Below are 26,674 nucleotides of genomic sequence, written 5' to 3' on the forward strand. Positions count from 1 at the left end.
CCAGGACCCCTGCTGAGGAGGCATACAACGAAAGCCATCAAGCCACAAGGAACATCATAGAGCAAACGATTGGCGTCCTCAAGCAACGGTTCTGCTGCCTGGATCGTTCCGGCGGATCTCTACAGTATTCGCCGGATAGAGTCTCCCAGTTCGTCGTCGTTTGCTGCATGCTGCACAGCCTGGCTATTCGCAGGACTCAGGCACTGCCACCTCACGTTGGACCACCACCTCAGGAGGACGAGCAGGAGGACCATGAGGAGGAGGAGGAGGAGGAGGAGGAGTACCAGCCCAGGAGGGAGCCACAAGGTCCAAGGGCCGTCCGCCGGCGGCTTATTGAACGACACTTCTAGGCCCCCTCTCAGGGAATGGCTTGTGGCAATGAACGCACTTGAATGCAGCCGCTCCGCAAGCCCTCAGCCGGTTAACGCAACAACCACTTGAAACATGACACATGGACAAGCTGAATAAATAAAAAGCTTTATTTAACAAACTCAGGGCCCTTCCCACATGAAACACAAAAACAGACAAGACCCCCAAAAAACAGTCAAAAACATATCTCACTCCCACAACCTGCGGAGGAATAACAAAACTTGTCCATCCAATTGGCCTTCATCCTCGGCCTTACCAAGACAAACCCCCCCATACAGAACACAAACACCCCCATCTAAAAAAACATTTGCCTTCATCTTCGGCCTTACCAAAATAAGCCCCCCCCATACAGAACACAAACACCCCCATATAAAAAAACATCTGGCAACACACTCTACTTGGTGTGCCAAGAGGGCGAGTCCTTGTGCAGGCTTCTCCAGCCCCTGCCCGACCTGCTGCTCCGCCTCAACCTGGGCCCTGTGTGTGTTGCAAGGCTGGGTGAAGGCTCCTGAGGGGCACAATGCGTGACGGAAGATGCCCTTGGGGGTCGGCCTAGACGAGGTCCGGCCCTGGAGGGGCCGGCTGCTGACTGCTGCAGCTGTGGCTGGCCAGCATCAGTCTCTCCAGCAGCTCGTCGCAGCTTTGCTGGGGGAGTGGCAGTGGCGGCTGCAGCAATGGGGGCAAGCTGGCTGATGCCAGGCGCTCGCTGGTCGCCAGAGACACTGGCACTCGGCCGGGCTGGCACTGCAGCAAGCGCAGCAATCTGGTGAAGGCCAGACCGCTGTGCTGCAGCAGCGCGGCGGGTGCCCTGGCGATGCGTCCGTGACACAGCGAGTGTGGCAGAAGTGAGTGCCCGTACTGCCCTGGTCTGTGCCCGCATCAGACCAGCCAGTGTCTGCACGGCACCACTCATGAACTCTCGACTCGCGTCCTGTGCTGCCGCGAGTTGTTCGACACCCCTGGCCTGTGAGTCCCCGAAATCGGCCACACTATGAGCCAGGGACTCAATGGCCTGAGGCAACTGTCCCACAACCCCCATGAACTCGGTGTGGCGCCGCTCCGAGTCCACGGACATTTGATCAAGGAGGCGCACCTCCTGGGCGAGGACCATCTCCGGACTGGAGGCCGGACTCTCCCTCTGGGGAGAAGGCCGCCGAGCTGGCCGACCCTTCCCGCGTGGCTGGACGCCACTGGGCCCAGGAGCTACACCCCCCTGCAACACTTGCCCCCTCTGGGGAGAAGGCAGCTGTGCTGCCCGACCCTTCCCACGTGGCTGGACGCCACTGGGCCCAGGAGCTACACCCCCCTGCAACACTTGCCGCCTCTGGGGAGAAGGCAGCTGTGCTGCCCGACCCTTCCCGTGTGGCTGGAAGCCACTGGGCACAGGAGCTACACCCCCCTGCAACACTTCCCCCTGGCTCTCTTCCAGGCAAGACGTGTCCCCTCCATTGCCATCCCCTGGCGCGGATGAGGGTTCCCCCGATGTGCCGCCTTCCTCTTGGTCCTCGTCGTCCTCCTCTTCCGAGGGACTGACACTCGCAGCTTCAGGGACCTCCTCCTCACCAGCTGAAAGCAGGAAGGCACAAGAGTAGCTTTAGAGTGAGGACAGGGCATCAGCGAGGGAGGCATGAGTGGTGGCACTATGCGCATTGGTGGGACAGTGGCAAAGGATGTAGATCTGAAGCGCAAGGGGAACGAGAGAAGTCCAAACGGTCACGTCCTTACCATTGGGGCCCAGCACAGGGTCGGCATCTCCAATAGCAATGGGGCCAATCACCCGGGCACGCATGAGTCGAGCCACGTGCTCCTCCAGCTCACTGAGCTCCTGGAACTGGACACGGCCTCCCCCGGTGACAGTCCGGCTCTTCAGATTCTGCGCCAGCTTGGCCTGCAAGAGAAAGGACGGCCTCTAAGTACAGTGTGGTGCCCTGTTGTTGTGTGCACTGCCTCCCATGGTGGAATAGCTTGGCCAGTGTGGTGCCCTGTTGTTGTGTGCACTGCCTCCCATGGTCTAATAGCTTGGCCAGTGTGGTGCCCTGTTGTTGTGTGCACTGCCTCCCATGGTCGAATAGCTTGGCCAGTGTGTCAAGTGCAGAAAGTGCTATTGATGATCATGCCAGTGCCATAGCTGCTGGAGGAGGGCTGGCCATTAGGCCTTTGAGGTCCCTTTGCCCATAATGTGAGGTGCACATGCAAGGATGAGGAGGACACTGGAAAGGGTACTCACCCTGACCATCCGAGTGGGGTCGTTAAACTTCTTGCGGCATTGGTCACCAGTCCTGGGGACATCGCTGTTGGCTGTGACCCTCTGGGCGATTTCCCTCCAGGCTCTCCTGTACAGCCTCTTGGGAGCCTTCTTGCCACTGTCCGGGCACAAGATATCTCTGTTCTTCTCCAAACCCCTAAGCAGCACCCTCAAAGCATGGGCAGAGAAGCGCTGCGCTCGCTCACGGGCCCTCTGCATCGTTGCTGGTGCTATTTCTCTCCAGCAGCAGTGTTTAGGCCTAGCTGGAGGGCTGCAGTATCCAGGGCGTGGCAGCAGACCAACTCGACCCTTCCCCCTTTAAGAGCTGGCCGGCATCAGGGTGTCTGCTGTCAATCAAAACATGACCGCACCTGCGCTGCGCCCGGCCTCGGCGGTATGAGTCTGCACCGCCGGCTTAGCGCCTAAAGATAGGGGTGCAACGCCAATTTTAGCGCTCGCCCAAACTCCTTGACCAAAGCTACTGAATATCGGCGAAGTGGCCTCCACTTTCCGGCGGGCACAAACTTTAGCGCCCGCCCGACTTTACCGCCCTAAACGTGGCTATACTGAATTTCTAGGCCATGATTTGCTGAGTGAAAGGAACCTTAAAAAAATGCTGGAATTTCAGTTTGTGTGAAAGTTTTCCTGACTATGAATGTTTAAGAAGTTACAATATTTCTTTTGTCTGATTAGATGTTCTTTAAAAGAAAGATTCTGTTATGTGTGATTTAGCTCCACCCACTTCTCTGTGTTAAAAGCATTAAAAAACTTTTGCCTTGTCTTGGATTTTGGAAGCATGTGTGAATAAGATTGTGCCCCAAGAATTGAAAAAAACCTTTGAACTAATTTAAATTTAGCTGGTGTGTAAAAACTGAGAAGAGCAACAAAAAGTTTGTTTCGTAAAAGATTAGGTTTCAGTCTAAGATTTAACCTTGGAGTCACGATTGCTATGTGTAATGATCAGTAACCTGTCATTCTGGAATGGTACACTAGGTGGTGATGTATGTATATGATAGTGGGCTACCCACGATGCACTAGGCTACCCACAAGGCAGCAGTCAAGATGGATGCCTCTACAGATGCTGTACCTAATCCACATGTGCTCAATAAAGTGTCTAGCAAAAGCTAGCTGTTCTTAATAAAAACGACTAGTTATTAATGAACATAACATGGTACCAGGATTGGTATGATCTGCTGAATATTGTGCAACATGACATGGAGAATTTGAAGGCACCAGAGCGTTTGAAACTCACAGGAAATATCGACTACTATTGGCAGACTTTTAAACAACAATTCGAACTCTGCATTGCTGCCATCGGGTACGGTATGAAGCCAGACGCAAGGAAAATAGCGTTGCTGCTCATGGTTGCAGGCCGACAGGCGATAGAGGTATTTAATACATTTGTATTTAATCCAGAGGAGAACAGAGAAAAATTAGACGATGTGCTAAAGAAGTTTGATACACATTGTTCTCCCAAAAAGAATGAAACCTATGAGAGGTACATCTTCTGTTCTCGGACACAGCAGCAAAATGAGACTTTTGATAGCTTTATGACTGATCTGAAACTGAAAGCACAGACATGTAATTTCTCTGAGCTGAAAGCATCCATGATTCGTGACCAGATTGTGTTTGGTATTCATGATAAAAAAAGTCAGGGAACGTCTGTTGAGAGAAACCGAACTAACATTGCAAATTGCTGTGAAAATATGCCAAGCCAGTGAGCTAGCTCGAAAGCACGCGAAGACTTTCAATGAAATCAATAATGATGCGATTGTAATGAGTGATAATGCTGCTGTCGGTGCTGTGTCCTACAAGGGGAAGAAACATGGGCAGAACAGAAATGAAAAGCAATCGGAGGATGAAATGTTTAATTGTAAATGCTGTGATTACAAACACCAGTTAAGACAATGCCCAGCATTTGGAAAAATGTGCACAAAGTGTAATGGAAAGAATCACTTTGCTAAACAATGCTTTTCAAAAGTAAAAACAAAGAAAGGGCACCGAGTTAATGTGATTGAGGACACTGATTTAAGTGAGACATGTTTTGTAGGAATGGTGTCATGTGACAATATCAAAAAGGATACAGAAAATGTGCAGCCCTCAGGAATTAACAATGCTGAACATAAAGTTAATGCAGTAACAGAGGACAAATGGATGATCCCACTGCAGGTAAATGGAGCATTAGTTACATTGAAACTAGACACTGGGGCAAAAGCAAACTTAATCAGTATGAGTGACATTAACAATATGAAAGAAAAGCCCAAAATACAGAAAAAGTCAGTACTACTGAAGGACTATAATGGACAGAAAATAGATAGCTTAGGTGTATGCAGACTTAAAGTGACAGTCAAAGACAAAGTGCATCATCTCATGTTTTCTGTTGTGTCTGAAGGACTTGATTCACTACTGGGTGACAAAGCTTGTGAGGACTTAGAACTGGTCAAGAGAGTCTACCGTATAAACTGTGCCATAAGCAGACCAGATGACTCGGTGGATTCTGTAGTGAATAATTTCCAGGATGTGTTCAAAGGATTTGGAGTTCTACCATTCACTTACAAGATCCAACTAAAGGAGGATGCTCAGCCAGTGGTACATGCTCCACGAAGAGTTCCAGCACCCCGCGTGACCGGCTCAAGAATGAACTGGACAGAATGACCACACTAGGAGTCATCAGGAAAGTCGAAGAGCCAACAGACTGGGTTAACTCCATGGTATGTGTAAAGAAAAAGAACAATGATCTAAGAATATGCATGGATCCAAAGGACTTAAATGCAAACATAAAACGTGAACACTACCAGATTCCCAAGCGAGAAGAAATCACCAGTGAAATGTCAGGTGCCAGATACTTTACAAAGCTCGATGCCTCACAAGGATTTTGGCAACTAAAACTGGATGAAGAGAGCACCAAATACTGTACCTTCAACACACCATTTGGCAGGTATTGTTTCCTCAGAATGCCTTTCGGGATAATATCTGCATCTGAAATCTTTCATAGAGCGATGGAACACATAATTGAAGGTCTGGAAGGAGTTCGGGTCTATGTTGATGACATCATCATCTGGGGCTCCACACTGAAAGAACACAATGAGAGACTGACTAAAGTGCTACAGAGCATACGCCGGAATGGACTGAAGCTCAACAAAGCCAAGTGTCAGTTTGGCGTCCAGAAAGTCACTTTCTTAGGAGATAATCTATCTGGTAAAGGAATAGAGCCAGATATGGAAAAAGTAAACGCCATACTCAAAATGCCCCGACCCACTGACAAAAAAGGAGTGCTACGCATCATGGGGATGATAAACTTCATTGGAAAGTTCATTCCTAACTTGTCAGCCAAGACAGCCTGTCTGCGAGATCTGCTACGTAAAACAAATGAGTTTGCATGGACAGAAATACATGAACAAGAGTGGATAAAGCTCAAAACAGTGCTGACAACCACATCTGTACTCACCTTCTTTGACCCAACAAAAAGAATCAAAGTGTCAATGGATGCATCAAAAGATGGCCTAGGTGTGGTCTTGCTACAAGCAGAGGGTGAAGATTGGAAGCCTGTTGCCTATGCCTCCAGGTCTATGACTGATACTGAGTGTCAATACGCCCAGATTGAAAAGGAATGTCTAGGCTTGGTAGTTGGACTAGAAAAGTTTCATGGCTACATATATGGACTTCCCACCTTCACAGTTGAGACAGACCACAGCTCATTGGTTGCCATCAAAAAAAAAAATCTGAATGAGATGTCTCCAAGGATTCAACGACTCATGATGAAGCTGCAAAGATATGACTTTGAACTGATCTACACACCAGGCAAATGCATAGTGTTAGCAGATGCACTATCCCGAGCACCCACAATGAGTCATGTGAGCTCTACTGAAGAAGACGTGGATGTTCATGTGAGTATGGTCACTGCTGCGCTGCCCATGTCAGACACAAAATCAAAGCAAATAGCAGAAGAAACAGTAAAAGATACAGTATTACAAACAGTAATAGAGAACATTCATCATGGTTGGCCAAAAGGTTCCTGTCCAAAATATTTTCACATAAGGTCAGAATTGAGTGTCGCAAGTGGACTACTACTAAAACAGAACAGAATAGTCATTCCACAGGCTCTACATCAAGACATGCTCAAAAGGATTCATGAGGGACACCTCGGAATTGAAAAATGCAAAAGGAGAGCAAGAGACACTGTTTATTGGCCTGGCATAAATAAGGACATTGAGAACATGATAGGCAAATGTGAGACATGTCAGAAACACCAAAACAAACAAGCAAAGGAACCAATGATAGTAGCTGACATACCAACAGCACCATGGCAAAAGGTTGGTATGGACCTTTTTCATTTAAATGGTAAAGACTATCTAATAGTGATTGACTACTATTCTAACTATCCTGAGATGGTGCTGCTCTCAAGCACCACAGCAAGCAGTTTCATAATGCATGTGAAATCCATCTTCACCAGACATGGAATTCCCAGGATTGCCATTAGGAACAATGGTCCGTGCTTCAACTGTAAAGAGTGGCAACAGTTTGCAGCACATTATGACTTTCAACACATCACATCCAGTCCTTTGTATGCTCAGTCGAATGGTAAGGCAGAGAAAGGTGTTCAAGTTCTCAAGCAGCTACTGAAGAAAGTGACAGAAAGCAAGTCTGATCCGTATCTCACCCTGCTGACCTACCGAGCCTCACCTTTAGACTCTGGTTCTTCACCTGCTGAACTCCTAATGGGTTGCAAGTTGCGTACCACGCTACCCTGCTGTGCAAAAGAAAAGCAGTGTAAGGAACTGAGACAGAGACTTCAACTGTTAAAGCTGAAACAGAAATCATACTGTGGCACGGTGGCATAGTGGTTAGCACTGTTGCCTCACAGCGCCAGAGACCCGGGTTCGAATCTGGCCTCGGGTGACTGTCTGTGTGGAGTTTGCACATTCTCCCCGTGTTTGCGTGGGTTTCCACCGGGCACTCCGGTTTCCTCCCACAGTCCAAAGATGTGCGGGTTAGGTTGATTGGCTATGATAAATTGACCCTTAGTGTTAGGGGGATTAAATACGTGGGGTTACGGGGATAGAGTGGGATATGTGTTGGTGTATGGGTTACGGGGATCGGGTGGGATATGTGTCGGCTCGATGGGCCGAAATGGCCTCTATCTGCACTGTGGGGTTTCTGTGATTCTGTGATACTATGACAAGTCATCCAAAACTCTGAAACCATTGACAAGGGATGATGTTGTCAGGATTGAGGATCCGGTGCATGGAACAGGAAAGCTACAGTTCTTGAGGAAGTAGGACCAAGGTCATACACTGTTAGAACTGAGGAAGGACAGATTCTCAGGAGGAACCGCCATTCCCTCCTAAAAACACAAGAGACTATCGAAGAGCAAATCGATGACAATCACAGAATCACAGAAACCCCACAGTGCAGATAGAGGCCATTTCGGCCCATCGAGCCTGCACCGACACATATCCCACCCGATCCCCGTAACCCCTACATCAACACATATCCCACCCTATCCCCGTAACCCCACGTACTTAATCCCCCTAACACTAAGGGTCAATTTATCATAGCCAATCAACCTAACCCGCACATCTTTGGCCGCAACTGAATCTTGTCACTCACCACCAGAACAATCTAACACAAATACACATACAGGCTCTCATGAAAACACATCAGACTTACCTGTGCTGAGAAGATCCACACGTGAAGTAAAAAAGCCTGATAGACTTAATCTTTGAGTACAAAGAAAACTACATTGAAAATGTATTGACTGTTGAAGATGTTTATGTTGTTATTGATTGATATTGATTGATACTGATTTTGTTTAACCTCAACGAAAGGGGGATGTAATGATCAGTAACCTGTCATTCTGGAATGGTACACTAGGTGGTGCTGTATGTATATAAGAGTGGGCTACCCACAATGCACTAGGCTACCCACAAGGCAGCAGTCAAGATGGATACATAGATACATAGAAGATAGGAGCAGGAGTAGGCCATTCGGCCCTTCGTGCCTGCTCCGCCATTCGATGAGATCATGGCTGATCCTTTAATTCAGTATCCCGTCCCCGCCTTCTCTCCGTAACCCTTAACCCCTTTTGCCCGTAGAAATATATCTAATTCCCTCTTAAATATATTTAATGAGCTGGCGTACACTGCCCTCTGTGGCAATGAGTTCCACAGGTTCACCACTCTCTGAGTGAAGAAATTCCCCCTCATCTCTGTCCTAAATGGTTTAGCCCTTATCCTTAAATTATGTCCTCTAGTTCTGTTCTCACCCGCCAAGGGAAACATTCCTTCTGCATCCAGTCTGTCTAGACCTGTCAGAATTTTATACACTTCTATGAGGTCCCCTCTCAATCTTCTAAACTCCAGTGTGTACATCCCTAAACTACATAGTCTCTCCTCATAGGTCATTCCCGCCATTCCTGGTATCAGCCTGGTGAATCGCCGCTGCACCCCCTCCATGGCAAGAACATCCTTCCTCAGATGAGGCGACCAAAACTGTACACAGTACTCGAGGTGTGGTCTCACCAGTGCCCTGTACAGCTGCAGCAAGGTATCCCTGTTCCTGTATTCTAACCCTTTTGCTATGAAGGCCAGCATACCGTTTGCCTTCTTGACCGCCTGTTGCACCTGCATGCTCGCCTTCAGTGACTGGTGTACAAGAACACCCAGGTCTCTCTGTACTTCCCCCTCTCCCAATCTATTGCCATTTAAATAATAATTTGCCCTCCCGTTCCTGCACCCAAGGTGGATAACTTCGCACTTGTCCACATTATAGTGCATCTGCCATTTATCCGCCCAATCGCCCAGTCTGTCCAAATCGCTCTGGAGCTTCCTGGTCTCTTCCTCTGAGCCCACCCCCCCTCCTAGTTTAGTGTCGTCTGCAAATTTGGAAATGCTGCATCCGACTCCCTGATCCAGGTCATTAATGTAAATTGTGAACAGCTGGGGGCCCAGGACAGATCCCTGTGGTACCCCACTTGTTACTGCCTGCCATTCAGAAAATGAGCCGTTTATTCCAACTCTCTGTTTTCTATCTGACAGCCAGTTCCCTATCCACGCCAAAACTTTCCCCTTTATCCCATGAGCCTCAATTTTCCATGCTAATCTTTTATGTGGGACCTTATCGAAGGCCTTTTGGAAGTCCAGGTACACCACATCTACTGGCTCTCCCCCATCTATTCTACCAGTTACTCCCTCAAAAAATTCCAATAGATTAGTCAAGCACGATTTACCCTTTGTAAATCCATGTTGACTCTGTCCTATCCTGTCCCCATTTGCTAAGTGCTCCGCTATTTCATCCTTAATGATGGACTCCAGCATTTTGCCCACAACTGATGTAAGGCTTACAGGTCTGTAATTACCTGCTTTTTCCCTACCCCCCTTTTTGAATAGTGGGGTAACGTTAGCTACCCTCCAATCCATCGGCACTGTTCCCGAGTCTAATGAATTCTGAAAAATCATCCTTAGTGCATCCGCTATCTCTAGGGCCACCTCCTTCAGTACCCTAGGATGCATGTTATCAGGCCCTGGGGATTTGTCCACCTTCAATCCCTTTAGCTTCCTTAACACCATATCCTTAGAGATATTGATTTGCGTCAGTTCCTCCTTTGCCAATGTCCCTATTTTTCCCGATATCCCAGGGAGGTTTTTTGTGTCTTCCTTCGTAAAGACTGACCCAAAGTATGCATTTAGTTGATCTGCCATTTCCTTATTTCCCATTATATATTCCCCCGTATCTGACTGCAATGGACCAACTTTGGTTTTCACCAGTCTTTTCCTTTTGATATATTTATAAAAGCTTTTGGAGTTAGTTTTTATATTTTCCGCCAGCTTGTTTTCGTAAGCTATTTTGCCCCTCTTGATCATGCCCTTTGCCCTCCTTTGCTCTATCTTAAACTGTTCCCAATCTTCCGCTCTGGCGCTTTTTTTGGCTATTTTATACGCCCTATCTTTGGATTTTATGCTGTCTCTAATTTCCCCTGTTATCCACGGTTGAGTCACCTTTTTAGATTTCCTTTTATGCCAGATTGGTATAAACAATTTTTGCAATTTTGTCATTCTATCTTTAAATGTTTGCCATTGTTTATCTACCTCCAGTCCTCCCAGGAACGTTGTCCAATCAGACCTACTCAGTTCCCGTCTCATGGCATCATAATTCCCCTTGTTTAAATTCAGGACCTTAGTCTCTGAGTCAATTTCTTCGCTCTCCATTTCGAGTGAGAAATCGATCATGTTATGATCGCTCTGACCCAAGGGTCCCCGTACAACAAGATTACTGATTAGTCCCTTCTCATTGCACAGTACCCAGTCCAATATAGCCTGTTCCCGAGTTGGTTCCTCGACATATTGATCCAGATAACCATCCCTTAAACACTCAAGGAATTCCTCCTCCTCATTATTTTTACGGATGCCTCTACAGATACTGTACCTAGTCCACATGTGCTCAATAAAGTGTCTCGCAAAAGCTAGCTGTTCTTAATAAAAACGACTAATTATTAATGAACATAACACGTTTAAAAACGTTTGTTTTGTCTTGGATTTTGGAAGCATGTGCGAATAAGATTGTGCTCCAAGAATTGAAAAAAACTTTGAACTAATTTAAGTTTAGCTGGTGTGTAAAAACTGAGAAGAGCAACAAAAAGTTTGTTTAATAAAAGATTAAGTTTCAGTCTAAGATTTAACCTTGGAGTCACGGTTGCTGTGGTGAAATCTTCTAAAGCAGTTTGATTTGATAAGAAAATATGATGTAATTTACTGTTTTCTGCAAGAATGTGCTATTTTGTTTTGTTTCTCTGTCCATAGTTTTACAAAAGATAAGCTTCTGCCTTAAGTTACAGTTGCCAATGTGCTTGGAAGAAAATTAATTTGAATGTTTACAAGATCTGGATTAAATTGGAGTTATGAGATTAATTAACCTATTAAAACCAGACTTTCATTGTGGCCACAGTGAAATTTTGGTTGGTGTAAATTTGTGTAGACCGCATTGAATAAGATAACTCCGCTCCGCAAGAACATCCGATAGTTACAGAGTTCCTTACAAAGACTTACTTAGCTTGTGAACTTTGCTCAATCCCGTCCTTCTTCACTGTCCATATTACCTCCGTGTTCGTGTTTAGTTAAAGTGTGAAAACACAACTGTCTTTCGATCAGGAAAGTTCTTTTTTTTGATTTACGTGAATTGACGCAGTTGCGTGCATTTGATAATGTTTTGCTCCACCTTCTTAAAAATCCTGCAAAGGAGTTAACCCTTTCCACTGACAGCTGTTTAAGTTCACCAAGCAACAACTTTAGTATGAAATCTAAAGATATTGGACATTATTAAATTTACGTTTCTTAATTTTAAGTTATTATTTCACCACAGTGACAGAGGGAAAATTAAGATTTGATAAATTAACCCCTTGGGCTCTAAGCAGAGTCACAATGGATTCCCTTCTTTCTTTTGTTATATGGAAGTTACCTTGTAAACTAATTGCAGCACTTCTGTCTCTAATGTTAAAAACACTGTTTAAGCTATCTAGCCTAAGAATCACTTGTTTCTGAAATTGGAAATGGAAGATAAATTGATAGAGATGAAATTGAATATTGACAAAACCTGTCAGTTCAACTGTACTGCTATTTGGATTTTGGGATAATTTTGAAATGACAAAATGGACTCAGGCACTATATATTTGGTTACTTTTGGGAAAATAAAAGATCCTCTAAAAATAATGATAATAAAATGTGTTAATAACTTGGATCAAGTGAGAATGTTTGATCTATGTTTTCTATCTTAAATATTGTACTGGACAGTAAAGTTTTTCCAGGACTCATGAATAAGATATGAATGGTAATTAAAGGAAAGTGATTGAGATTGTAAAATTAAAACAGGAGAATTACACTACTGAATGAGAACTTGCAAAATGCTCTCAGGCAGTTTAAAAGAGCAGAAACAAAACTGAAAATAAAATCAGTCTGAACTCGATGACCTGAAACAAGAAGAAAATAATTTGAACGACTGCTTACTAAATCTCCAGGTAGATTGCCAGACCAAGGAAGAACTGGTTTCAGACTTGGAGAATAAATTAATGAAGTCAAAGCAGAATGAAAATTCTCTTGCCTCCCTTCTAGCTGAAAAGGAAGATGCTTTACTTGAAAAAGTTGACAGGTTAAAGCAGTTTTCGGAAAACATTGAGAAAAGTCAGGCAACAATAGAGACCGTGGAAAAAGAAAAGTTGAATCTTGAGAATAACTTTAAGCAACAGATTATGCTTTTGGAGAGCCTAATAGCTGAGAAAACTGCATTAGTGAAAGCACAACTACAGGAAAGAGCACTTCAGGAGAAAGAAATGGAAGAGATTAATGTAGGGCTAGTTACTGCTAAAAATCAGCTTGAAATCAAGCAGGCTGAAGTGGCCAGGTTACAGGCAGAGGGCCAAGAGCTCAGCTCAAAGCTTAAATAGCAGCAAGTAAGACCTTGAAAAAGTATTCAGCCATTAGACGACTACAATCTTTTGATAAGATACCTGAAAGTCCGAGAAAGGCTTGTATCGAATGGCATGTGTGGCATGATATTGAGATACCGGCATGAGTGTGCAAATGTGATTTGTTACATATGAGGTAATTGCCATCCAGGAATGTATGGTGAATCTGCACTGAAGAACAGGTCTCAGACATGCTCAGTTACTTGACAACAGCAAGACATGAAAGGGGTAATGTGGCTCAGGAGAGCGAGACAACTTTTAAAGCATACTCCATTGAGAAACTATCTAATTAATGAAACAATCAGAATAGAGTTAAACACATGGGTACCTGTTAGAGGGATTAAAGTTGAAGTGGAGAGTTGCATGGGATCTGGATTGGTACAATCGAGGGCTAAGGAGAAATCATGATTAGTAAGAATTATCCACAAGATGGATACGAGCAAAAGAGAGATCTGGAGAATCTTTTAAATCCATGATTTGTTGATTAGATGTTGAACTGTAATGTATTTGATATGATTGTAAGACTGAATTTAACTGTGACTGTAATAATTGTGTTTTGTAGGTAACAGAGCGTGGGGAAAAACCAGTATGAATCCAGTATGAGGTGATTTTAGTGGTGCCTCCTGTGTCACTACTACTGCAATTACCATGCTTTACGGGTCTAACAGGACCTGTCTCATCAACCAACACGTTTTTAAGTATGAGCTACACAATTATGTGGCACAATTCAGATACTCGGATATGACATTCCCCTGTTGTTTGTGGGTTTCAGTGAGCTCATGATGCGACTGAACTCCTCCTTAAAGCATTTTTATGTTTTGGAGCAAGACAACTCGAGAATAGATATTGAAATTGACAGCATAGGGGACAACTCACATTGATTGGGTATTGGGCTTAATACATCAGCACACCCTTAGGTTTGTATTATTTCACATGCTGTGGTAGTTATCCAACTTGTAATGCTAGTGTATTTGATATATGTAACGTGTGTAGTAAGACTTTGATACATAAGCCAATTGGGTACTCATGCCCATGACTGACAAGCACTAACATATTAATTGAGCACACCGAAAGAGAAGATCCGAAGCAATGTAGAGGAGACCCCAGGCGGGGTAACATCAGGAAAGATAGAAGAAACAGAGGGGTCCCAGGTGGGGCAGAATTGGAACACCGGAACAGTGAATTGAATTTGAGTAAGGGGTCAGAGGTTGCTCCTTCTCCTCAAAGGAATGGACTGTAAGGAAGGGAGAAATCTTCAAGACTCCCTACTAACTAACGCCCAAGTTGAGAGAGCAATAAGAGCTGGCTAGATTAGTCAACAGCCGATTGTGAGAAGTCAATAAAGAAATAACTATTAGATTCAAAGATGGGTTTTAATTCTTAGACCAGGGACTGACAACAGGCAAGCGGAAAAAGATAGCACAAATGCCAGCAAGGTCGAATATCAAGCATCAAAAGACAAATAGAAATGGTAAGGACTTACAATTGTCACTATAGTTGCAGTATTATTTTGTGTTATAATGACGGTTCTGAAAGCATGCTGTAGGGCAGCTGTGTCCCGAATAGTGCCGGTTGCTACAGTTGATATAATCAATATTAAGCCAGAAACCGAACAGTTAATGCGGGATAATGAACTGATAGCGATAGTAACATACATGTAAAGTTCTTTAGTCATTTGCACAGACTACCACGCCTAGCACAACAAGATAGACAGAGGGGAAAGACGAACTTAGGTACTAAGTTTAAGCCATCAGTTAGGAGTAATCCTGGGGATGGTAAAAGTAGAAGAGAAGTTGGTATCCCTAGCCAAAATCTAAATTTGGTGCAGGACCAACAGGAGGGACTGAAGGGGTTAAAATGAACCCTCTCAGAATAACAACTTTCTTTTATGAAAAAGACTTTCTCATGTGAAAAAGACTTTTGTGCTATTTTCGCTAGTTTTGCACAAAGGACAGTGTGTAGAGAAACTTTGCAAAACAGAGATAAGATGCAGCTGTGGGACAAGACAGAATGTGTGTTAAGCGATAAGAAATGTGCTGCTTTAGCTAAAATTTGTAGACACAGCAGAATATAGGGGTCATGGGAATTTGACCTGTAACCAAAGGCATAGTAAGATGTAACTAACCTTTATTAATACTGAAAAGAATCCATGTGATCAGGTGATTATTGTAATACAATGTGATCAGGTGATTATTGCAATACAATGTGATTGGATGAAAATAGAATAAAAAGCTGTACCAACCAAGAGAGAACGAGAAGGTGCTCGCACAGACCGCGGGGTCTGAGACACTTCTCCCAGAGGATAGATAGAGTTCTCTGCAGCCGAGAGCGAGAGTCCCGAAGGCTGTGTTGCCTGCCCAGTGCCAGGGTTAAGGACATCTCCTCTGGACTGGAGAGAAACTTGGAGTGGGAGGGAGAGGATCCAGTTGTTGTGGTCCATGTTGGTACCAACGACATAGATAGGACAAGGAAGGAGGTTCTGCTGAGGGAGTTTGAGCAGCTAGGGGTCAAATTAAAAAGCAGAACCACAAGGGTAATAATCTCTGGATTATTACCTGAGCCACGAGCGAATTTGGCTAGGACAAATAAAATTAGAGAGTTAAATGCGTGGCTCAAAGACTGGTGTGGGAGAAATGGGTTTTGCTTCCTGGGACACTGGCATCAGTACTGGGGCAGGAGGGAGCTGTTCAGTTGGGACGGGCTTCACTTGGCCAGTGCTGGGACTAGAGTCCTGGCGGATCATATAACTAGGGCTGTAGAGAGGGCTTTAAACTAACTAGTGGGGGGGAGGTTCCTAGAGAGCAAATAATACAAATGACAACAGAGAAGGTCATCGACTTAGGTCGCAGTGGGGAAATTAAAAACCAGAGCATGTCAGGAAGGGGCAGAAGGTATGGAGTAAAAGGTAAAGTAATACAAAGGGCAAAAGCAGGAACTAAGTGTCACAAAACATCTTTGAAAGTTCTCTATCTGAATGCACGTAGCATTCGTAACAAAATAGATGAGTTAATGGCACAAATAACTACATATGGGTATGATCTTGTGGCCATTACAGAGACATGGCTGCAGGGTGACAATGCCTGGGAATTAAACATACCAGGTTATTTAACGATCAGGAAGGACAGGCAGGAAGGAAGGGGAGGTGGGGTGGCTATGTTTATAAAGGAAGGAATCACTGTAATACAGTGAAAGGATATTGGGTCAAAAGATCAGGACAATGAAACAGTTTGGGTGGAGGTAAGGAATAATAAGGGGAAAAAAACACTAGTGGGCGTAGTCCATAGGCCTCTGAACTGTGGCAACTCTGTTGGATGGAGTATCAATCAGGAAATAGTTGAGGCTTGTAATAAGGGAACATCTGTAATTATGGGGGATTTTAACTACCATATTGGACAAATCAAATTGGGCAGGGCTGCCTTGAGAACGAGTTCATTGAGTGTATTAGGGATGGGTTTCTTGAGCAGTATGTAACTGAACCGACCAGGGGGCAAGCAACCTTAGATTTGGTCCTGTGTAACGAGACAGGATTAATTAAAAATGTCCTAGTAAAGGATCCCCTTGGAATGAGTGACCATAACATGGTTGAATTCCATATTCAATTAGAGGGTGAGAAGGTTGGATCTCAAACAAGCGTGCTAAGCTTGAATAAAGGAGACTATGAAGGTATGAGAACGGAATTGAGTAGAGTGGATTGGGAAAATAGATTAAAGGGTAAGACGATACATGATCAGTGGTGTACATTTAAGGAGTTATTTTACAACTTCCAAAAAATATATATTCCACTGAGAAGAAAAGGGTGTAAAAGAAAAGACAGCCATCCGTGGCTAAGTAAAGAAATTAAGGATAGTATTTGACTAAAAACAAGGGCATATAAGGTAGCCAAATCTAGTGGGAGGATAGAGGTTTGGGAAAACTTTAAAAGACAGCAAAAAATAACAAAAAGATTGATTAAGAAAGGGAAGATAGATTATGAAAGTAAATTAGCAAAAAATATAAAAACAGATAGTAAGAGTTTTTATAGTTATATAAAAAGAAAAAGGGTGGCTAAAGTAAATGTTGGTCCCTTAGAGGATGGGACCGGGAAATTAATGGTGGGAAATATGGAGATGGCAAAAACACTGAATGAATATTTTATATCAGTCTTTACAGTAGAAGACACTAAGAATATCCCAACATTGGACAAACAGGGGGCTAAAGGGGGGGAGGAGCTAAACACGATCAAAATCACTAAGGAAGTGGTACTCGGTAAAATAATGGGACTCAAGGCGAATAAATCACCTGGACCTGATGGCTTACATCCTAGGGTCTTGAGGGAAGTGGCGGCAGGGATTGTGGATGCATTGGTAATAATTTTCCAAAACTCCCTGGACTCGGCAATGGTCCCGGCAGACTGGAAAACTGCTAATGTAACACCCTTATTTAAAAAGGGCAGTAGACAGAAGGCTGGAAACTATAGACCGGTTAGCCTAACATCTGTGGTAGGTAAAATTTTGGAGTCCATTATTAAGGAGACAGTAACAGGGCATTTGGATAATCATCATTTAATAGGACAAAGTCAGCATGGTTTTATGAAGGGAAAGTCATGTTTGACAAATTTGCTGGAGTTCTTTGAGGAAGTAACATATAGGGTGGATAAAGGGGAACCAGTGGACGTAGTGTATTTAGACTTCCAAAAGGCATTTGACAAGGTGCCACACAAAGATTATTGCTTAAGATAAAAAATCACGGGATTGGGGGTAATATTCTGGCATGGATAGAGGATTGGCTATCTAACAGAAGGCAGAGAGTTGGGATAAATGGTTCATTCTCAGACTGGCAATCAGTAACTAGTGGTGTTCCGCAGGGGTCAGTGCTGGGTCCCCAACTCTTTACAATCTATATTAATGATTTGGAGGAGGGGACCGAGTGTAACATATCAAAGTTTGCAGATGATACTAAGATGGGGGGGAAAGTAGTCAGTGAGGAGGACGTAAAAAACCTTCAAGGGGACATAGACAGGCTAAGTAAGTGGGCAGAGATTTGGCAGATGGAATACAATACTGGAAAGTGTGAGGTTATGCACTTTGGCAGGAAAAATCGTAGAGCAAGTTATTATCTTAATGGCAAGAAACTGGAAAGTACTGAAGTACAATGGGATCTGGGGGTCCTGGTGCACGAAACTCAAAAGGTTAGTATGCAGGTGCAGCAAGTGATTAAGAAGGCCAATGGAATGTTGGCTTTCATTGCTAGGGGGATAGAATATAAAAATAGGGAGGTATTGCTTCAGTTGTACAAGGTATTGGTGAGACCGCACCTGGAATACTGCGTACAGTTTTGGTGTCCATACTTAAGAAAGGACATACTTGCTCTCGAGTCAGTACAAAGAAGGTTCACTCGGTTAATCCCGGGGATGAGGGGATGGACATATGAGGAGAGGTTGAGTAGATTGGGACTCTACTCATTGGAGTTCAGAAGAACGAAAGGCGATCTTATTGAAACATATAAGATTGTGAAGGGGTTGGATCGGGTGGATGCAGGGAAGATGTTCCCGATGATGGGTGAAACTAGAACTAGGGGGCATAGTCTTAGAATAAGTGGCTGCTCTTTCAAAACTGAGATGGGGAGGAACTACTTCACTCAGAGGGTGGTAGGTCCCTGGAACATGCTGCCCCAAAAAGCTGTAGAAGCTACATCATTACATAAATTTAAAACAGAAATAGACAGTTTCCTAGAAGTAAAGGGAATTAAGGGTTACGGGGAGCGGGCAGGAATTTGGACATGAGTCTAGGTTTGGATCAGTCATGGCCCTGTGGGTAGCGGAGCGGGCCCAAGGGCCGTGTAGCCTGATCCTACTCCTATTTCATGTGTCTAATTCTGTTAGATGCAGGAGATGGTTCTGTGATCGTGGATTGGCAGTTAGGATCAGATCAGCCATGATCTTATTGAATGGCGGAGCAGGCTTGAGGGGCCGATTGGCCTACTCCTGCTCCTATTTCTTATGTTCTTATGTTTTCTGTTTGTTTTTTTTCAATAAACTGCATCTTTTTACTTTTACACGGTTTAGATGCAAATTTATTTTCACCACAACAAGTTGGCGCTGCGAGCAGGGTACTTCAGAACTGGAAGACCACCTGCACCAGTGAACGGGGCGAGTAGTCAAATCTTGACCGTCCAGAAATTGGATCACTCAGAAGGGCGGTGTGACAGCGACGCAGTACCAAAAGAATCTGGTATCCGTGACGGGTGAGAGATGCAGTTTAAATAGTGGATAAGTTTGAATAGTGGTTAAGTTGATTGACATCTGATGTGTTATTTCGGAATGTAAATGTCTCGAGGACCCATACTGAGCCGGAATTAAGAGGGCAATTGGGCCCCACATGAAGGCCAGAGTTAGTTGGGAATCCGAGACAGACTAAAAGTCTCTCTGTTGTATTGCAGGACGCGACGTATGGTATTAATGTATTAACGGCTACAAGTGAAATAATCACCTCTGACAGCGAGATAGTTACAAGTCAGGACCGCCATCACTAGTGGTGGATGATAGGTAGACCTCTGAGAACGAGTTACTAGGGAGGACCGGAACGCGGTAGTCTAGTATCAAAAATAATACATTATGACAGAAGGCGGAGGCCCAGATTGGGGACCGCCGGGCTCATTGAGTTGGCTGTATGCTGACGATCAGAAAGGTTTGATAGATAAGATGAAAAAGGATGGATGGGATCCGTCTAAGGTACCAGTGTACCAATGAGAATGGTGGGAGACACAAAAGGGAAGTAAGACAAAGAAAGCGGGAGTTTTATTGGTACACCAATTAGTAATGGTCATTCAAAAGACCGAGGAAATTAAAACGAAAATCTACAGGAGCAGGTGACAAAATTAGGGGGAAGAAAATTGGCAAAACTAAAGGATAAACAAAGAGAAAGAAGATGGGGACACCGATGAAAAAAGAGAAACTTAAAGTTTTACTGACATGGAAGTTATTAACATTTGTGCTGAGACAAATAAAACACATGGGCCCAGAAATTCAGTTGCGTTCGCCAGCCGTTAGCGCCATAAGAGGGGTAGATTTCGAGCGCTAGGCACTTAGCGCCCTGGCGCAGGCCGATCTGCACCTACGCCCAACTTCAGTTGACATTTAGCGCCGGCGCAAAGTGTTTGCGCCCGCTCAGCTGCGCGCGCAGCTTATGACGTCATTTCGTCGTGCAACGCTGTTTGTGCGCCCCAAACCGGAACTTCAGTGGCGCCCGCCCAATGTGGGCGTGGCGCTGTTAAGAACTGTGAAGTCGAACGCAGCAGAGGCCCTGCGGGCCTCGGGGAGCGCTAATTAAAGGGCACTCAGACTGGACTATAAAGGCCAGCCATTTTGCTGCAATGACTTTAGTGCTTTGGATTTCTGGACAGAGACCAAGGAACAGACCTTACTGATTTGGGACAACGTAGGAGAGGTATTTTTGGCTTCTGGCCAGAGCTTGGAAATTTGACTCATTGTGATTTCACTGTTTGCAAGTATATTATGGGGGCTGCATGGGTTTCCAACCCTCAGTTTCAGCATTATGTGCGAAAGGCTCGCAGACGCTGTGTGAGAGGGGCAGCCATGCCTAGACGCAGAGGGGCCATCAGGCGTCGGCAACGTAGGCCTTACCCACTCAGGGAATACCGCCAGCAGGTGTCCTATCTCACCATGACTGCCGCGCATTGTGTTAAGAGGCTGCGCTTCAGAAGGGAGGTGATTGCAGAGATCTGCCAGCTGCTTCACAGAGATCTGCGTCCACAGCTGATGTGCAGGACGTCTCTGTCGGTGGAAGTGAAGGTCACGGTGGCTCTGAACTTTTATGCAAGCGGCTCCTTCCAAGCCGCTGCTGGGGACATAGCGAACATCTCCCAGTTCGCCGTGCATCGCTGCATCCGGCAGGTCACCGATGACCTTTTCGCAAGGAGACACCAATTCATCTCCTTCCCCATGACCCTAGAGAGGCAGGAGCAGCGTGCAGTCGGATTTGCCAGGATCGCCGACTTCCCCATGGTGCAGGGCGCCATTGACTGCACGCATGTGGCTATGCGGGCACCTATCGACAATGCCGAGGATTACCGCAACCGGAAGGGCTACCATTCCCTCAATGTACAGCTGGTGTGTGACCACAGGCAGCGCATCCTATCTGTCAATGCCCGCTTTCCAGGAAGCAGCCACGATGCATTTATCCTGCGCCAGACTACTGTGGCTGACATGTTCCAGGCACAGCCTCCCCCAAGGGGATGGCTTATCGGGGACAAGGGCTACCCTTTGTGTACATGGCTCATGACCCCGCTCCGCGCACCCAGGACCCCTGCTGAGGAGGCATACAACGAAAGCCATCAAGCCACAAGGAACATCATAGAGCAAACGATTGGCGTCCTCAAGCAACGGTTCCGCTGCCTGGATCGTTCCGGCGGATCTCTACAGTATTCGCCGGATAGAGTCTCCCAGTTCGTCGTCGTTTGCTGCATGCTGCACAGCCTGGCTATTCGCAGGACTCAGGCACTGCCACCTCACGTTGGACCACCACCTCAGGAGGACGAGCAGGAGGACCATGAGGAGGAGGAGGAGGAGGAGGAGGAGTACCAGCCCAGGAGGGAGCCACAAGGTCCAAGGGCCGTCCGCCGGCGGCTTATTGAACGACACTTCTAGGCCCCCTCTCAGGGAATGGCTTGTGGCAATGAACGCACTTGAATGCAGCCGCTCCGCAAGCCCTCAGCCGGTTAACGCAACAACCACTTGAAACATGACACATGGACAAGCTGAATAAATAAAAAGCTTTATTTAACAAACTCAGGGCCCTTCCCACATGAAACACAAAAACAGACAAGACCCCCAAAAAACAGTCAAAAACATATCTCACTCCCACAACCTGCGGAGGAATAACAAAACTTGTCCATCCAATTGGCCTTCATCCTCGGCCTTACCAAGACAAACCCCCCCATACAGAACACAAACACCCCCATCTAAAAAAACATTTGCCTTCATCTTCGGCCTTACCAAAATAAGCCCCCCCCATACAGAACACAAACACCCCCATATAAAAAAACATCTGGCAACACACTCTACTTGGTGTGCCAAGAGGGCGAGTCCTTGTGCAGGCTTCTCCAGCCCCTGCCCGACCTGCTGCTCCACCTCAACCTGGGCCCTGTGTGTGTTGCAAGGCTGGGTGAAGGCTCCTGAGGGGCACAATGCGTGACGGAAGATGCCCTTGGGGGTCGGCCTAGACGAGGTCCGGCCCTGGAGGGGCCGGCTGCTGACTGCTGCAGCTGTGGCTGGCCAGCATCAGTCTCTCCAGCAGCTCGTCGCAGCTTTGCTGGGGGAGTGGCAGTGGCGGCTGCAGCAATGGGGGCAAGCTGGCTGATGCCAGGCGCTCGCTGGTCGCCAGAGACACTGGCACTCGGCCGGGCTGGCACTGCAGCAAGCGCAGCAATCTGGTGAAGGCCAGACCGCTGTGCTGCAGCAGCGCGGCGGGTGCCCTGGCGATGCGTCCGTGACACAGCGAGTGTGGCAGAAGTGAGTGCCCGTACTGCCCTGGTCTGTGCCCGCATCAGACCAGCCAGTGTCTGCACGGCACCACTCATGAACTCTCGACTCGCGTCCTGTGCTGCCGCGAGTTGTTCGACACCCCTGGCCTGTGAGTCCCCGAAATCGGCCACACTATGAGCCAGGGACTCAATGGCCTGAGGCAACTGTCCCACAACCCCCATGAACTCGGTGTGGCGCCGCTCCGAGTCCACGGACATTTGATCAAGGAGGCGCACCTCCTGGGCGAGGACCATCTCCGGACTGGAGGCCGGACTCTCCCTCTGGGGAGAAGGCCGCCGAGCTGGCCGACCCTTCCCGCGTGGCTGGACGCCACTGGGCCCAGGAGCTACACCCCCCTGCAACACTTGCCCCCTCTGGGGAGAAGGCAGCTGTGCTGCCCGACCCTTCCCACGTGGCTGGACGCCACTGGGCCCAGGAGCTACACCCCCCTGCAACACTTGCCGCCTCTGGGGAGAAGGCAGCTGTGCTGCCCGACCCTTCCCGTGTGGCTGGAAGCCACTGGGCACAGGAGCTACACCCCCCTGCAACACTTCCCCCTGGCTCTCTTCCAGGCAAGACGTGTCCCCTCCATTGCCATCCCCTGGCGCGGATGAGGGTTCCCCCGATGTGCCGCCTTCCTCTTGGTCCTCGTCGTCCTCCTCTTCCGAGGGACTGACACTCGCAGCTTCAGGGACCTCCTCCTCACCAGCTGAAAGCAGGAAGGCACAAGAGTAGCTTTAGAGTGAGGACAGGGCATCAGCGAGGGAGGCATGAGTGGTGGCACTATGCGCATTGGTGGGACAGTGGCAAAGGATGTAGATCTGAAGCGCAAGGGGAACGAGAGAAGTCCAAACGGTCACGTCCTTACCATTGGGGCCCAGCACAGGGTCGGCATCTCCAATAGCAATGGGGCCAATCACCCGGGCACGCATGAGTCGAGCCACGTGCTCCTCCAGCTCACTGAGCTCCTGGAACTGGACACGGCCTCCCCCGGTGACAGTCCGGCTCTTCAGATTCTGCGCCAGCTTGGCCTGCAAGAGAAAGGACGGCCTCTAAGTACAGTGTGGTGCCCTGTTGTTGTGTGCACTGCCTCCCATGGTGGAATAGCTTGGCCAGTGTGGTGCCCTGTTGTTGTGTGCACTGCCTCCCATGGTCTAATAGCTTGGCCAGTGTGGTGCCCTGTTGTTGTGTGCACTGCCTCCCATGGTCGAATAGCTTGGCCAGTGTGTCAAGTGCAGAAAGTGCTATTGATGATCATGCCAGTGCCATAGCTGCTGGAGGAGGGCTGGCCATTAGGCCTTTGAGGTCCCTTTGCCCATAATGTGAGGTGCACATGCAAGGATGAGGAGGACACTGGAAAGGGTACTCACCCTGACCATCCGAGTGGGGTCGTTAAACTTCTTGCGGCATTGGTCACCAGTCCTGGGGACATCGCTGTTGGCTGTGACCCTCTGGGCGATTTCCCTCCAGGCTCTCCTGTACAGCCTCTTGGGAGCCTTCTTGCCACTGTCCGGGCACAAGATATCTCTGTTCTTCTCCAAACCCCTAAGCAGCACCCTCAAAGCATGGGCAGAGAAGCGCTGCGCTCGCTCACGGGCCCTCTGCATCGTTGCTGGTGCTATTTCTCTCCAGCAGCAGTGTTTAGGCCTAGCTGGAGGGCTGCAGTATCCAGGGCGTGGCAGCAGACCAACTCGACCCTTCCCCCTTTAAGAGCTGGCCGGCATCAGGGTGTCTGCTGTCAATCAAAACATGACCGCACCTGCGCTGCGCCCGGCCTCGGCGGTATGAGTCTGCACCGCCGGCTTAGCGCCTAAAGATAGGGGTGCAACGCCAATTTTAGCGCTCGCCCAAACTCCTTGACCAAAGCTACTGAATATCGGCGAAGTGGCCTCCACTTTCCGGCGGGCACAAACTTTAGCGCCCGCCCGACTTTACCGCCCTAAACGTGGCTATACTGAATTTCTAGGCCATGATTTGCTGAGTGAAAGGAACCTTAAAAAAATGCTGGAATTTCAGTTTGTGTGAAAGTTTTCCTGACTATGAATGTTTAAGAAGTTACAATATTTCTTTTGTCTGATTAGATGTTCTTTAAAAGAAAGATTCTGTTATGTGTGGTTTAGCTCCACCCACTTCTCTGTGTTAAAAGCATTAAAAAACTTTTGCCTTGTCTTGGATTTTGGAAGCATGTGTGAATAAGATTGTGCCCCAAGAATTGAAAAAAACCTTTGAACTAATTTAAGTTTAGCTGGTGTGTAAAAACTGAGAAGAGCAACAAAAAGTTTGTTTCGTAAAAGATTAGGTTTCAGTCTAAGATTTAACCTTGGAGTCACGATTGCTATGTGTAATGATCAGTAACCTGTCATTCTGGAATGGTACACTAGGTGGTGATGTATGTATATGATAGTGGGCTACCCACGATGCACTAGGCTACCCACAAGGCAGCAGTCAAGATGGATGCCTCTACAGATGCTGTACCTAATCCACATGTGCTCAATAAAGTGTCTAGCAAAAGCTAGCTGTTCTTAATAAAAACGACTAGTTATTAATGAACATAACATGGTACCAGGATTGGTATGATCTGCTGAATATTGTGCAACATGACATGGAGAATTTGAAGGCACCAGAGCGTTTGAAACTCACAGGAAATATCGACTACTATTGGCAGACTTTTAAACAACAATTCGAACTCTGCATTGCTGCCATCGGGTACGGTATGAAGCCAGACGCAAGGAAAATATCGTTGCTGCTCATGGTTGCAGGCCGACAGGCGATAGAGGTATTTAATACATTTGTATTTAATCCAGAGGAGAACAGAGAAAAATTAGACGATGTGCTAAAGAAGTTTGATACACATTGTTCTCCCAAAAAGAATGAAACCTATGAGAGGTACATCTTCTGTTCTCGGACACAGCAGCAAAATGAGACTTTTGATAGCTTTATGACTGATCTGAAACTGAAAGCACAGACATGTAATTTCTCTGAGCTGAAAGCATCCATGATTCGTGACCAGATTGTGTTTGGTATTCATGATAAAAAAAGTCAGGGAACGTCTGTTGAGAGAAACCGAACTAACATTGCAAATTGCTGTGAAAATATGCCAAGCCAGTGAGCTAGCTCGAAAGCACGCGAAGACTTTCAATGAAATCAATAATGATGCGATTGTAATGAGTGATAATGCTGCTGTCGGTGCTGTGTCCTACAAGGGGAAGAAACATGGGCAGAACAGAAATGAAAAGCAATCGGAGGATGAAATGTTTAATTGTAAATGCTGTGATTACAAACACCAGTTAAGACAATGCCCAGCATTTGGAAAAATGTGCACAAAGTGTAATGGAAAGAATCACTTTGCTAAACAATGCTTTTCAAAAGTAAAAACAAAGAAAGGGCACCGAGTTAATGTGATTGAGGACACTGATTTAAGTGAGACATGTTTTGTAGGAATGGTGTCATGTGACAATATCAAAAAGGATACAGAAAATGTGCAGCCCTCAGGAATTAACAATGCTGAACATAAAGTTAATGCAGTAACAGAGGACAAATGGATGATCCCACTGCAGGTAAATGGAGCATTAGTTACATTGAAACTAGACACTGGGGCAAAAGCAAACTTAATCAGTATGAGTGACATTAACAATATGAAAGAAAAGCCCAAAATACAGAAAAAGTCAGTACTACTGAAGGACTATAATGGACAGAAAATAGATAGCTTAGGTGTATGCAGACTTAAAGTGACAGTCAAAGACAAAGTGCATCATCTCATGTTTTCTGTTGTGTCTGAAGGACTTGATTCACTACTGGGTGACAAAGCTTGTGAGGACTTAGAACTGGTCAAGAGAGTCTACCGTATAAACTGTGCCATAAGCAGACCAGATGACTCGGTGGATTCTGTAGTGAATAATTTCCAGGATGTGTTCAAAGGATTTGGAGTTCTACCATTCACTTACAAGATCCAACTAAAGGAGGATGCTCAGCCAGTGGTACATGCTCCACGAAGAGTTCCAGCACCCCGCGTGACCGGCTCAAGAATGAACTGGACAGAATGACCACACTAGGAGTCATCAGGAAAGTCGAAGAGCCAACAGAC

At 46.3% G+C, this 26,674-nt stretch overlaps 1 long non-coding RNA gene across 2 annotated transcripts in view; it reads left to right on the plus strand.

Moving 5' to 3' along the window:
- Window positions 1-26,674, plus strand: part of LOC147105957 (uncharacterized) — a 49,998-nt gene that overhangs the window by 16,592 nt on the left and 6,732 nt on the right. For both annotated transcript variants that reach the window (XR_015081308.1, XR_015081307.1), the window contains 2 exons: window positions 13,633-14,541; window positions 19,114-19,292. This is a non-coding gene — a long non-coding RNA (uncharacterized LOC147105957). The remainder of the gene's footprint in view (window positions 1-13,632; window positions 14,542-19,113; window positions 19,293-26,674) is intronic.

The sequence above is a fragment of the Somniosus microcephalus genome, chromosome 16 (assembly GCF_052327205.1).
Source record: "Somniosus microcephalus isolate GS21.2 chromosome 16, FLI_Smic_1.0, whole genome shotgun sequence".
NCBI lineage: Eukaryota > Metazoa > Chordata > Chondrichthyes > Squaliformes > Somniosidae > Somniosus > Somniosus microcephalus.